Raw genomic sequence first — 15,486 nt, forward strand, 5'->3', positions numbered from 1 at the left:
TTGCTCTGGACTTCTGTTCATAGAACAAGCTAATAAAGGGGGGGGGGAGACTTTGAGAACGTAACAAAATGAATAGCTAACTTCATTGTAGCAGGACTATTCCCTCTAATTACAAGTCAGTAAATTAAGTTCTTTTACAAGGGAAATGCAGTCCTCACTACTCTGACAGCTAATTAATGCACACCGCACATGCTCTTTCACACATTTAATGTTATTTTTTGCCATTCTCCTGTGACTCCCCTTAGTATTCTTAGCGTATTGCACTTGGTTATGCAACGGCTAGTTGCAATGCTGTGAGTAGCTTTGACAGTCGTCTCTTCACACTGCAGCTACATTGAAGTACTCTCTAAAGCAGAAAGGGTAGATTCTACCAGCCCAGGAACTTACACGGACAATAGGGAAATCTGTAATGCAACCATAACTCATCCACATCTATAGCCAGAAATATTGTGGTACTTGTGGAGATAGCCTAAGGGTATAACAGTTTCAATATGAAACAGGAAAAATCTATCTAGCAGTTTAATATGTTTAAATCAAAGTTATGAATAATTTTATTAGAAGTTTTCTTTAAAAAGAAAAATTCAGCTGCCCACCAATATGTTTTCAAGTCAGCCAACACAGCCATGAAATTAAGGGCATGATTCTTCACCCTGCGGCACCCCACTTGTCACTTTTCCCAGGATGGTGAGGAACCATTCATGAGCACTCTTTGGGTTCGGCCAGTCAACCAGCTACAAATCCACCTAACAGTTACCTCATCCAGTCCACATTTTAACAGCTTCTCTGCAAGAATATTATGGAGGACTTTGCCAAAAGCCTTACTGAAATAAAAAAAAAAAAAAAAAAAACATTTTGTCCACAACATTCCCCTGATCCACCCAGCTTGCAACTCTATCAAAAACAGAAATGAGATTTATCGGGCATGATTTGTTTTTGAGAAACCCACGATAGGTCTAAGTCAGGGGTAGGCAACCCAAGGCCCATGGGCCACAAGCAGCCCACAGGGGTCGTTTAACCAGCCCATGAGCCGCCCCCAAAGTGAGCCACCCACTCGGCAAGTGCGATTTCTGGCACTGCGGAAGCGAGCCCCACGCCGCGCTGTGCCGGTTTAGTTAAACGTGCTGCGCCGGTTTAGGTAAACCTTGCCGACCCCTGGTCTTAGTAATCACAGCATCCTTTTCTAAGTGCTCACAGACCAACAGTTTAATTATGTGTTCTAGGACCTTTCCTGGTATCAACATCAAGCTGACTTGTGAGTAGCTACCTGGGTCTTCTGCCCCCATCCCTTTTTGAAGATGGGCAGAACATTTGCCTACCTCCAGTCTACAGGGACCTCACCTGTTCTCCCAGAATTGTCAAAATGCTTTAGTTGAGATTCCTGCATTGCAGGAGGTTGGGCTAGATGACCCTCAGGGATCCTTCCAACTCTGCAATTCTATGATTCTAAGTCCATTGTGCATCAAGAGTTGGGCCTTGATAAACAGGGCTCTACGATTTCACGCCAGGAGCAGGGAATCTGTGGCCCTCCAGATGGTGGGCTGCAACTTCCATCAGCTCCAGCCAGCAAGGTAGGAGAGGTTCAGCACTTTCTTAAGGGCCACATGATCTGTGCCAGTCCCTCTATGTGCAGACTATGTAGCCACTTGGGAAAGCATTTACTCCAGTTTTGTGTCGCAGCAGAGAAGGAGAACAATTGATCCTTTCACATATTTGAAGACGTAATAATACTTGCATCTGACTTTATTTATTGTAACCAGGCACCACATATCTGAGTATAAAGTACATGTGTGTCCCATCAAGTATGGGGGGCTCAGCTTCTGTGCAGAATTAGATATGTGACACTTTAAAAAAAAAAAAAAGGTTGGAAGTGGCATCTTTATCTTTTCCTGGCCAAAACAATGAAGCTGAAACAGCAAACTGGAAAGGAAATTCTCTGTTTTGCTTATACAGTGGTACCTTGGCTTAAGTACTTAATTCATTCTGGAGGTCCGTACTTAACCTGAAACTGTTCTTAACCTGAAGCACCACTTTAGCTAATGGGGCCTCCCGCTGCTGCTGCGCTGCCGGAGCACGGTTTCTGTTCTCGTCCTGAAGCAAAGTTCTTAACCTGAAGCACTATTTCTGGGTTAGCGGAGTATGTAACCTGAAGCGTATGTAACCTGAAGCGTATGTAACCCGAGGTACCACTGTATACCGCATTATATGTGTAAATTTGGCTTGAGCATATATTTGAAAATTTGGTTTTCTTCATGCAAAACATGTCTATTCGCAAAGACACAACAGTATCAATTTAGGAAAACTATTTATTTTTCACTATTCCTTCCCTATAAAATGACATACCTTCCACTCTTAAAATGCAGCTTTCTGTATGATAGAAGGTAGCTTGGTTTAGTACAGCAATGAAACATTCCACAATTACTTTGAACTTATGTCACAGGAAGAAATGAAGAATAACTTTTTCAATTGAACCTGCAGGGAGAATTCTGGTGAGCAGAATTATTGAGGCTGGAATTTAGCCAGGATATCAAACTAATAAACCAAAATGCTACGAGAACTTTATTTAACACTGTACTTTTATAAAGGTTACCTGTAATGCAAATATCAATAAAACTGTAAGAATGCACAGGCCTATTACTAATGGCATGTAGCATTATGGAAAACACAGTTCTAGATTTGGAGAGCTCTGGATCCTTAGTTTGGAGATGACCAGTGCTTTTTTCTGGGGGGGGCGCAGGGGGACGCATACCCCTAAACATTTTATGAATCAAAGTTTGGCCTCATTGAGGGGCAGTATTTCAATATGAGTAGAAAAATGAGAGTACCCCAAAATATTTCTTAGAAAAAAGCACTGGAGATGACCATAGACAACCTGTTCTTATAGAAATGTTCCTTTTCTAAAATCTGTGTAACATAATGACTGGATATGATTTAAGAATAAGGGGTGTGATTCTGAGGCCAATGTGTGCATATGCAAGATACCAAAATCCTATCAGGCCTATTCCTAAGTCTTTACTGGGGCGGGTAGAGGTCTGTATTTAAGGTATTATTTCACTGGCAATACTTTCCAGCATAGTTAGGTTATATAAATTGACAAAATGCAGGATTGGGAGGTTATAGCTGTTAGTGCTTCTGATTAATAAGGTGTACTGAGAGGTCTCCTGAAACAAAAAAATTCCTTCCCCACAGAACGCAGTAGCAGCAGGTTGCGCATTCTTGCCAGGGGTAGATTTAGGGCTGTGCGAGAGGGGCACCAGCTCAAAGCCTGGTAGGAGAGGCATTGGGCTTTGGGAAGGAGGTGTGAGGCTCTGGCAGGGCCCTAGAGTACTCATGCCTCCTTCCCAAAGTCTAGTTAGTACTTTTGGAAGGAGGTGGGTAGGCTCTTCTTCTTCAACCCTAACAAGCCCTCGCACCTCTTTCCCAAAGCTGAGTGCCTCCTTACCTGCCTTTGGGAAGGACTGGGGGAACCAAATTTTGGCCTTGCACAGGGCACCATGGTACTAAGTCTGTCACCACTCTTGCACACGATCCATCATGATTCTGGGGGACAACGGCAACTTCTAGTAAGGCTGCAGGGACTAAGAGATCTTCTGAAGTTTGGAGGAGTCATTTCTAATGTTGATCAGATGCTGTTATGTTGTTTTAACAGACATTACAATATGATACACAGTTGCAGGTACATAAGATTAGAGGGCTGGGATAGCAGAATGCATGGGATAATGGAATGGGCACATGTTGAATAAAATGGAGAGAGAAAACAGTTTGAATTAAATGGCAGAGTTACTTTCAGCAGGGCAGTTATGTTTGGGAAACAAATTCAATACCTTTAGTTGGTATATCGGACTAACTATGAAATAACTCCTTAGATAGTTCCCATCAGCTCTACCACTCTGAAAATCATTATCATTCTGCTCTTTCAAGTCTGCCTCACTCTTCGGCAATCTAAGCCTCATGGGGGGAAATTAAACTTATATTTTATTGCCATAATCTTCTCCATCATGTGTAGTCTTATCCAGGACCAGCCTGCCTGCCCCCACCCCTCTGCAATGGGTTCCACACAAACAAAAATGCAAGAAGATAGTGTCATTCATGTTAGAGTGCAATGCTTCATTTAGATAGAAGGCTATTTGGGATAAATTCCTGACATATTTTATTTGTCTGTAAAATGCCATGTTCACTTTGGGCACTGATAACTGAAACTAATAATCATAAAGAATAACAATACACTCAGTCAGTGAGGAGCCAGGGCAGCAGAGGCTACTGACATCTACAAGCAAGTAACCAAACCTGACACACAGGGTGGCAAGGGCAAGATCCCTTCAGAGCAGGAATTAAAATGGTTCATTCTGGAGGACTAGAGAGCATTCTCCCACAAGCTGTTCCTCAATTTTAGAAAGAGGTTGGTACAATTTAGCTAATTTTAGCTGTTCTTTAATGCAACATTCCTTCTTCCCTCCCTTCATTTCCCTTGTCTGTGTGGATGAAAGCCTGGCAAATATCCACACATCTCAAAGGATCCAGGATTCAAGAATCTGACACATGAAATCTTTTATTAGACCAGCTTTTTGGTGGAGTAGCAGGCTTCTGAACCCTGCCTGCTTGATGGCTTCAGACTCTGATATACCCACAGTGCTGGCTCAGTATAAAGTATCAGCTGAAATATGCTGGATCTACTTTTACCCTCTTCTCTTCTGCATCAGCCTTTTCACCAGTTTCTTTCTTTTTAAAAAAATAAATAAATTTAGTTTTATTGATTTCCAATATATAACAATGATTACAAAGAAAGAAAACAGATACCAAAACAAAATCCCAACTTACCCCCTACAGGACAGATTAATCTAATTAAGTTCGCCCAAGTCCAATCTGTAATTTCGGTGGTTGCTATTCTTCAGGGTCATATTTTATAAAAGCATGTTGAAAACACAATTTCAACAAAATCATCTACTATTATTCAATGCATGTAATCTCTTTGTTATTCTTTTCTGATAGAGCAATAGACCATACATTCTGTTTTCAATGAGATACACAAAGAAGTTCCAATCCTTTCCATTTCTGTGCCTCTAGTAGGCGTGCTGCTACAAAAAGAAAAGTAATTAGTTTGTTGTAAGAAAAGTCAGATTGCCCTTCTTTAAAAATAATTAAACCCAAACTTGAGGAGCATTCCACATGCTGACCCGTAATATAGCTTATTCCTGTAAATGCCTTCTGCCAGTAGGGCTTTATATGTTCACATATCCACCACATGTGAAATTTGATTGAGATTTAGATTGAATCCTATACTCATCAGTTCTCATTTCATTTTATCTCCCTCTTTCCCCCTCTATAACTACATACACTTTTAATTACCAAAGGGCTGGGGCCAGAAAACCTGACTCGATTTTCAAGTCAGACCCAAAGTGCCTGAAGGTTAGGTAGAACACTATATTGCTTTATCTTATCTACCAGTGCTGAGTTACAGGATTGAGAAATGGCGTTCCTGAAACAAACTAAAGGTTTGCAATTTATTTCACTGGCTGCATAATTCCAGATAATTTCTCTGCGACCTCCCTGAGAATCACAGAGTAGCTGACATTTGATAGGACTGTATTGTAAAGATCACTTATTACAAGACTAAAGCGAAACTAAATACAAAGCATGTATATGAATTTGTGTGTGCATATATAAATCATAGCATTTTCTTTTCAAATGTCTTCAAGCAAGAAAGGATTGGGCCCCTGCTCTAATATATGTTGAATGAAACAATCACAGTTTAATAATTGACCAAAAAAAGTAAAATTGTTCTCATGTTCCATACTTAAGACAAACAAGGCTCTCAAATGTATGAAGACTGCTTTGTGGATTCAGTTCTGGTGGGAAAAACATGGAGAACCTTTACATGACTGACAAAAAGCTAAAGAGGTCAGGGATACCTGATCAGGAAACAGGGTTTGGATCTCCCCTTTTTGTCATTGGTTGGTTCAGAAAAAGCTGTCTCTCCCCTCCACCACCCTCCTCCGCTGCCTCCTTTTTTATTTTTAAAGCCAGTGGGGCTAATGTAGCAAGAAGTGTAACTTCCAGGTCCATAAGGCTACAGCAAACCTATTCTCTAGCTGCACAGGTAGATGTGGAAGAATCTGCATGGCATTTCAGATGAGGCTAGTTACCCATCCATGTGCACTTGTCACACCTTATTCTTGTGACTTGTCAGGTTGTCAGAGTCCTGACTTATCTTTAGCCCGTACCTGTTTCTTGTCAATGCTTGTCCATCTTAGACCTACTTATCTCTTTACAGGGATAGCACAGGCTACTAAAAGTATGATGTTCTACCATACAAGTTAGAATCTCTCTCTCTCTCTCTCTCTCTCTCTCTCTCTCTCGTGTGTCTGTGTGTGTGTGTGTCCAATGCATGCATGAGAGAGAGAGAGAGAGAGAGAGAGAGAGAGAGAGAGAGAGAAGGTGGTGGGTGGGCATTAGTTATGTTCCTGTTATCAATTAATCTATCCTGTAAATAATACCCAAACATCCCTTAAAAATTATGAGGCTTTCAGAGGCTTAGGCTCTATGTATATTATTTTAGTCTGCTGTTGGTTTTTTTTATTTAATTGTTTTATATATTTTGTAAAGAATTGTTTTATTTTCGTTTTATGGTATCTGCTTCCAGGGAGGGCTTTGCTCTGAAATGCTAGAATGAATGAATGAATGGAATAAATAAATTAGTAGGAACTGTGCTAGCCCACATGACCATAGCTCAGTGTTGCAAAATCAAAATGCCATTGTAAATAAACATGGGCAGTCCATGCCAGCACCACAGCCAGCTTCTCTGTGTCCTAAACACTACAATGTCTTTGGCTCTTTACTTCATTTAGTCACTAGGTAGTATACTAGGCAAGCCCTAAAAACTCTGCAAAGTTTCATATTCTCTCTACAGCTTCATGTATCTCTTTCCCTGTGTTGCCACTCCACACACAAACACACACACACACACACACACAGAGAGAGAGAGAGAGAGAGAGAGAGAGAGAGAGAGAGAGAGAGATATGCTAAGAAGAATGCATATTTTCTCATGGATAATTTATATAGTAACAGAACCAAAGTTAATCCTTCCTTTCAAGCCTGTCCCATGTATGTAATTTACACATAGGAAAATAGATGTTTTGGCAGCAGCTTCCAGGAATTTGAAGAGAAAAGCACTGCTTGTGTCACAGAAATTATAAATGAAATGCCTCCATTTGATAATCTCATTTTTCCCCTGGTCAATTTCAAGATTGTTCTCTATAGAATATTCCCTCACTAGTTATACAGTCTAAAATGATTCAAGCAGTAGGGCTGCTGCCATTAGAAGATTATCCCACATTCTAATAAAGCACACCCTTAGGAACTGTTGTGTGATAATTCGGACTAAAAAAATTCTGGCTCTCAGATTTATCCTATTATATTAATTACGCTCCTGTAGTTTAGCTTAAACAATTCATTTCACCATATGTTGATTCTGTCCTTCAAAATACCTATCTGTGACTGTCATATCAAGCCACACATACAGCCATCTTTTTGCCAAACCAAAGATGATTAGTTCTCTTAACCTTTTCTTGTAAGCTAGCTTTATTTGGTCTTTCAGATGACAAGCCAGAGAGAATTAAGACAAGTGCCAAACCATTACGGATGGGGTTAGTCCTGTCTGGGTTATATGAGCTGGCACGTAGCAACTGACCTGCTGGAGCAAAATTAACACACACACAAAAGCCATTAAGTGAAACAGCAGGTCACTGTGACACTGCCCAGCTCTGGTGCATAAATACCAAGAGATAGCAGCTTGGAAAGCATGCTCTTTCCTCTGTTTTGTCTTGCAGGGCCAAACTGGAACTGCCATGCATATGCCAGGAGGACCGTGCCTTTGGATAAGTAGGAAGCAATGTAATCCTGCTTCTTACTGCCAGGTGGTTGGTGGGGGGACAATCCACCCTGACTCGGCAGGACTCATTTACAGCAGCTGCCACTCTATAACGGAGCAAACTGAGGGCAGAACAAGACATTACAAGAACTCTGTATTTCTTTCTTCCCAGCAATGTATAGCACAAGAAGGGGTGCAATAGGATACCACTGAACCATGTATTTCATTTTCGCTGTCAATCAGTTATGCAAGGAACAGGAAAATGAAAAACCCAGACCATGTTGGATCTCAGAGGTACGAACACCGAGCCTCGAACCTGAGGCCATCCCATGGCTCATTGATTGCTCCAGTCAGGGTGAGACTTTAGAGTATAATCCTAGGGCCCTGAACCTCTGGGGCCTCCCAAAGATGTTAGCAAATTATGGGTGCTGGTGGCATGATAGAAAACTGCTCCAGCACCCATCTTGGGCATACCAGGAATGAATCTGGTCACCATATCAGCTCTCTTACTCCTCCATCCCTTAATATGCCCCATTTTTCTCCCTGCGAAAGGAAACGACATAGACTACATTGTTTAGAATATGATGGCTGCTTTATCATGTGCTCGGATGGAGGAGGAGTCCAAGTTGCGAACAACTTTAAAATACAGTGTACCGCCTTCCTTACGAATGCTTTGGATTACGAGCTCCGCTAACCCGGAAATAGATGCCCCTTGTTGCAAGCTTTGCCCTGAGATGTGAGCGGAAGTCGCACATCGGCGGCATGGCAGCAGCAGGAGGCGCCATTAGCAAAAGCACGCCTCATGTTAAGAACGGTTTCGGGTTACAAACGGACCTTCGGAATGAATTAAGTTCGTAATTGGAGGTACCACTGTAGTGGCAACCTTCCCCAGAACTAATAAAACAATTCTGTTCTTTATGCCATGACCCTAACACAGGGCAGATTGGGATAAAAGAAAGAGGCCTCTCTTGCTGCAGGGGTAGTCATGTCTCCTGCTATGAAACTACTGCATGAATACAGGCTCTTCCCAATATATGGGAAAGCTTTGTTGTTGTTGATTATCTGTATGCCTTGGGGGACAATGGAGGAGTGTGCCTTTGGGGGTGAGGTCATGCTCTACAGTTGCAGTTCTTGCTGTGGCCGTAGAGACTGATGTGTATGTGAGACGTGTTTTGTTGCAGCAGAAGCCGATAAAGATATCCAGTTGTACTGCTGCAGATGCACCATGGCATTTCTTCCCTCTGTGTTCCTCCCAGCGGTCATTTCTCCTCTGGTCACTTCTATGGATACACGACTTGACTGCCTGTCTCCCAGCACTGCAGTCATCTGCAAGGGATTCCCACATGGAAGGATTGGTGTTGCCAGCCGTCATGTCACATTTGCAGACATCTTTGTAATGCATATGTGAAAAACATGCATCTGATTAGGGCACCACTCCTTTTAAAACCTGTTAGCCCATTTAAATTTAAAATAAAACCAACTGATTCTCTAAGACTGATTCAGTAAAAACTGCTTAATTTGTGTTCTCTGCAGTCTTTCTAATCTCTTCCCATCTTCCTTTCCTTCCATTTATCTTCAATTTTCCCTCATGCACACTTTCTCATCACTTCCCTTTCTTCTCTTTCCACTCCCCAGTCTCTTCCTCAGTCCTTTAGTTATAATGATCAGTGAAGAGAAGTTGTCAAGCTGCTGGATATGATATATTTTCACTACACGTTAGGGCTATGCACTAGACCATGCTGTACCTGTGATTGTATGACAATTCAAGGCTCATTCCTCTTCCCAAGGTCTACTCTGGGTGGCAGTTAGAAGGCACAGCTAGCTTCAAAAGGACGGTGTGGCATTTGCTAGCCTCTCCCATTCTACAGAGGAATGCCCTTCTTATAAAGCCACACACAGAGAAAGACACAAAGCCACAATGGCCAGTGACAGCAGCACATTGGGAAAAGGGAGTGGCAAGGGAGAGGCAAAATGAGTTCAAAGGAATTATATGAAAGTGCAGATTCAGCTGGCCAATGCTGCCTTCTTGTATTGTTCTATCAGGCACCCTCCCTTTTCCTTTTCTCCAGAGAGAGAAATTGAGCTGCCTGTCAAGCTCATTTATGCTCTCCGCTCCAGTCATCTCTCCTAGTAATGTACCTACTTTATTCACTCCCTTCTGCCTGCCTTCAGACACGTACAAAGATGTGCATCCACATTTTTCTTTCTTTGCCTCTTTCACACACACACACAGCAAGCCTGCTCAGCCTTCCACACTTTCCCATTCTTTTCAGAAGGAAGCTTCAACTCTTATTGGCCCTGATGCACTTTTAGATGGGACCACTTGGTGCAATTCTAGAGACCTGACTTCACTTACAATAAAGTATTCCTATGCCAATGTAAAAAAGAAATTACACAGATGACATGAAAAAAATGTTCCCCCGCCTTAGAATCCCTTGTGATTACAGTGAAAAAGTACCATCTTATAAAATCTTGCTTTTAAAATCTTCCTAAAATCAACCCTTATGGTTTATTATTCCTCTGCCCATTCTCCACTGGTCGCACAAAGCAACCTAAAAGACTATCACATTAGTATCAAGAGGAAAATGTACAATGCCTCCCAGGAAATGCAAAATAATAATCCATCCATTGACCATTCCTGGTTATGCATTGTTGGACTTGAATAATCTGGTGATTACCAAAACCAACAAACAAAAACAAAACAAAAAACAGAATCTGAGAAAGAGGGGAGAGAAACCGAGGGACCCTTACATGAAAGGGACAAGATAGGCAGTGGAGGGGAGGAAAGCAGAACTGAAGACACTGTTGAGCAGCACCAGTCACCACTGCCTTATACTATGCAAAAGGTGAAGACTACTGGTCGGCTTCTTTTCAAGTAAGGCCCTTACAAAGTTCTATTGTAAATGGCCACTATTGGCCACACGCATGCACAAACAAGTCCTTTCAAAATAAAAATACAAACTGCTAAAACAAAGAATTGAAGCTCCTATTTACAATAACATCTCCAATGAAAATTGCTTCACACTTTATGTGGCAACAAACCTAAGGGCAAAATTAGAATGAAAATTCTAGTTATATATATATATAGGGATAATTGCCTGCAAAAGGATAAGTGCAACTTTTGATTTTAGATTTGTCTGGTATTGTATCCATTCGAGTTGAACAATCTTACATGTTTTTATTAAGTATGTTATTAACCTTATGAAATAATGCATTTCTAGAAGTGGAACATTTTCTACCCTATATCACTTGCCACATATTTTCACTTTTTCTTAAAAGCAGCTAGGGGGATCCAACTCAGACAAAGGAGAGCAGTACTGGCATGTGGAGGGCTTACCCATACCTGCTTTTTGCCCCAATGGGGAAAACATACGGAAGGGACAGTGGAAGATCAGCCTATGAACCTCTCTTCACATTCACACCTTAACAGCTCTATGAAAGAAACTGCATGGTTAATGTATTTGAAAACATATTTTTGCATTCACCATTTACCTTTTACACATTTATATGTGTGATTGTGACCTTAGGCTACCCAACTGAAACAGAGCACTACAAGCAAGTAGGTTTCCTTGCACAATTTCCACTGCATATTATGGTAATTGATGCAGCCTCAAAACTACAAAACACACGACAGTACCCTTGTGCTACTGCTCTGACCAAATTCAGGACTGACCAGGCAACACACACACAAGGTGAGTGGGAAGCATATTGAGGCTGCAAATAGAAATATGCATCCATACTGTTCTTGTCCTCTAAATAAAGGGCTTCAAATGTCAGAACTGTCAGTCCCACAGCTTCTCTGTTGTTAATATCTACATTAAAAAGACAGAAAAGGGAGCAGTCACCTACAGGTTAAGATGAAAGAAAGTGGACAGGTGCAGATCTTGGGATGGAGGGCAAAACTTACAAGAGAACCACTATAGACAAGTTATGACAAATTACTGTAGAAAGGGCATCCTTTTTGGAAAAGAATTACCCAACACTGTAGTGCTCATGAAACAAGCCCAGAAATCCAGTCCTATACTCCATGAAATATAAATCATACCCATTTGCCTATCACTAGTTATTACCCATCGTAAAATGCACCACACTGTTTTATTCCATTCTGAATTAACTCCATTCTGTACTTCCTGTGTAGCAGACCATTCTTTTTAAAAAATAAAAAATATATTATTTTAGATGTTTTCCCTAAGCCTACTGGTATTCATATCCAGTGAATGTAAATTAAAATAAGGACAAATCAGGTCTGGTAACTGAAATAAAGAGAGGAAAGGAAACTGTGACATAACTAGCATTTGTATGCATCAGGGCACCACTTGCAGTATCAAGGCAAAAGTCATTCATGCCATGTTAGTAGAGTTATTCAAAGGCCACATTTCTCAACATGTCTATGCAGAAATCAAGGTCAGCCAGTTGTGAACCAACGAAACCTGAAAACTGGTTGACGCTGTTTTCTGCATAGACATGTCATGGTATGTGGCTATCACAAAACTATGCAGATTACAGCTGGCTCCATTCTCAACAGCAATCATTGAGTTCTACAGAGCAAACTAAACAGGCAACAATTTGAGATACAATTCAGTCTGACTGTTCTCCTCGGCACTGAGGCAGGGGCAGGCCGAGATCTCTCCTAGTAGTGTCCCTGAGTGTATCCCTATACTTACACCAAATGAGGGCCAATTTAGAGATAATAGTGTAGTGGAAGCAAAACCCACTCACTACTCCAAGAGTGAACTGCCCAGCCTCTACCAACAACCCTCCCCCCCACTGGAGGATATAATTATTACAAGTTCTCATACATAGGTGTGGGGTGTATGGGGAAGAAGTATTAGGGAAGAAGTAATTAGGGAAGGAGTAATACCTCCAGTGGGGGGCACATTGTGCTCCTTCTGGGTAGTTTCTCCACCTTTGGTCCCCACCCTGCACTCAGATCTCTCCCATAGCTCCCAGAGGCTGTCAGTATGTGACAGCGGCCACACCCCGGGAAACGGCTTCAACTAGCCAGCTAAGCCACGTGAGGGAAGCTGATGGGACTTCCCCTTCATGCGAAGACATGTTCTGGCAGATTGAACAGACAAGACCAATAGTGGGTCCAATGCTCAAGAAGGCCATTTCTGAACATGCTGTAAAGGGAAGTGAGGGACAGATGAGGCTCATCAACTTGGGAAGGTAGCCCATCTAGGAGCAGAAATACTCTGATCCTAAACCTCTGCTACCTTGTGGGATATCTTTGGGAGAAGCAAAGGCTAAGGAGTAAACCCTACACAAATCTGGAGTCCCGAAGATGATTGGATGGTGCCTTGTGTGCCTCCTTCTGACAAGCTGATGCCAAGCATATTGCTATGCTTTCTGTTGGACTTCACCAGCATGGCTGAGAAGGGGGTCTTCTCGTCTGGGCAGCCCAGGACCTCCATACACATTGCCCAGGTTTGCCCAGGTCCTGGGGAGGTCACTTCGATGCCGCTAACACAGCAGTTTGACTTCACGCCCAGATGCTCACTTCATTGTCTCGCAAGACAAATGGATGCCAACAACAATCATACACAGCCACACATAACCAAATGAAATCATTTTGCTATCATAAGTAGCACTTATGGAAATAGAAGGATCAAGAAGATATGGAACAACATCAGTACTGGCTACTGTGCATAGGATAGGGCAGAAAGCCAACAGTAGGTGGGGCTAGCACCAATGGCAGGCACAGCCAACCAGTTCTAGTTTTGTTTCTGTCCTCCTATCCATTGAGTACTAGGAGGACATCACTGAGACTGAGGAGCAAAGTGACAGCCACTCTTGGACTGCTTGTAAGTATGAAGGCAGGCAGATTGGGATGGCTGAAGGCACACTGAGGTTGATGGAGTAGTGCCCCATTTGCCTAAATATTCCAGTCTCTGCTGTCAAGCAATTTAACAATGGAAAGCCAACTAAAACAGCCATGGCATTTGAGGAGTCGAACAAAATGAATTTAAAGACTGATCAATTTGAAGCATGATCTGCAATGGTGGGCACATAACATAGACTCATCACCAGTAATAGCAACTTCTTTCTCTTCTGAATATATTTGTATTCTGTATTCAGTTGCCACAGTCATTAAAGGCAACTGCTGTAGATTTCAGCAGCTTCGGCAATGCAACATAATATGCAAGAGAAACTGTTATGTGGCAGTGAGGGACATTAACCCTAGCCCTGATTATTGCTCCCTATATACTACATACATGTGTGCTATTTGAGCTCACTTTGCAGCTGCAGTAGCCACTATGTGGGGACCAAAACTTTCATATGTAACATTTTCCATACATCTACAGCCACATTGTCAAATAATCTTCTTGCCATGGACATAATCAAAGATGCATACCGATGTACCTGCAAATGCAAGTGGCTGTGAGTGAGTTTTTCCTCTTTACCCTTGCTCTGGTTGGATTGTCTATTTAATTTCATTTATGGGCTTCACATGCTTATTCATTCAAATGTTTGTTTAGCACTTTGTTGTTGCTGTTGTTTATAAAATAAAAAAAATCCCTTTGTTTCAAATGTCACACTGTTCCAAGGGTAGTTGGGAAATGCTATTGAATGGTCACACAGCTGGCCAATCAGCTCTATATTTCTGTTCCAATAAGGTAAAACAGGGTTCTGCTGAACTTGATCCAAAGGAAAAGGTTATACATCTGTCTAAAAATGTAGTGAGCACATTTCTACAGTAGCGTCGTTGCTAAAATTATGTACATCTGTACATACCCTAAGGCAGTAAGTTGCATAGAAACAGGTTAAACTGAATTCGCTGGCAACTAGCTCACACAGTCAAAGGGGCAATGAATAGGTACATACATATGTGATAAAACTCAGTCACATGCTTCTCTTTTGACAGAAATTTCATACTTAAAAGGATACATGTTTGGTTGTGCCTTCATTTCTTACCTGAGAATACCTGAGTGGCACACCCTGGAAGGAAACTACTGAGCAAATGCCTCCAGACAAAGAGGAAAAGAAATGAAATGTGCTTCAGGAGTTCTGTTCTCCGTAGCTGATAGTGCTTTACTTTTGCTTCTCAGTCAGGTCCATTAACATGCAACTAGCGTTTGCTGCTCTTCCAGTGCACTCTAGTCCAGGTTTAGTTTGAACATGCGGCAAACTGGTTAATGCATGACATGCACATGCATAAGCAGCCAAGAAGAACAGAAGAATAGTAAGCGGGATAAAAGCAATCTCTGGTCTGGAAAGAAAGTAATAAGAGAGGGGTGACCCAATGTTAGAAAGGTGCAGTTACTTTTCAGACTGTGGCTAAATACTACCAAAGCATTGAAAGCACCTAATGTGTAAAGGATACTGTCAGGAGTACCATGCTACTACCTATCATTCCTAAATATTTAATCTGATGGAGAAGCTGCTGTCATTTACTGTATCAATGCAACGTTGGGACTAGATATTGTGGGAAGCCAGTGAGTATTTTACCTGAGGAGTCAACCTTCCCAGCTAATTTGTTGCATCTCAAATTTCAGCATCCATCTGGGCAAGGGTAACAAAATGTTTTGCGCTCCAATCGTTTATATTTAATTTTCAAATCAGCTCATATTTATGTACATCTTTAAATGGATCCTGAATTCTAATAATCATCTGAAATGAAT

General features: G+C 41.7%; 1 protein-coding gene and 1 long non-coding RNA gene across 19 annotated transcripts in view; one reads left to right on the top strand and one right to left on the bottom strand.

Moving 5' to 3' along the window:
- The window catches only part of GRIN2B (glutamate ionotropic receptor NMDA type subunit 2B), a 282,448-nt gene that overhangs the window by 202,431 nt on the left and 64,531 nt on the right, over window positions 1-15,486 (bottom strand). Inside the window, exon 1 of one of the 15 annotated variants that reach the window (XM_083400269.1) lies at window positions 14,780-14,911. The exons of the other annotated variants lie outside the window; for them this stretch is intronic. The gene's annotated coding sequence lies outside the window, so the exon portion shown is untranslated. Of the gene's footprint in view, window positions 1-14,779; window positions 14,912-15,486 lie in introns of those variants that run through there. 15 annotated transcript variants of the gene reach the window in all.
- LOC310658443 overlaps window positions 1-15,486 on the top strand; it is a 58,745-nt gene that overhangs the window by 42,741 nt on the left and 518 nt on the right. For 2 of the 4 annotated variants that reach the window (XR_014502317.1, XR_014502318.1), the window contains one exon: window positions 11,392-11,556. The exons of 1 other annotated variant lie outside the window; for it this stretch is intronic. This is a non-coding gene — a long non-coding RNA (uncharacterized lncRNA). Of the gene's footprint in view, window positions 1-7,823; window positions 8,084-11,391; window positions 11,557-15,486 lie in introns of those variants that run through there. One more of the 4 variants, XR_014502320.1, reaches the window with a different exon arrangement.

This window comes from Podarcis tiliguerta (assembly GCF_965153285.1).
Source record: "Podarcis tiliguerta genome assembly, chromosome: 10".
Lineage (NCBI taxonomy): Eukaryota > Metazoa > Chordata > Lepidosauria > Squamata > Lacertidae > Podarcis > Podarcis tiliguerta.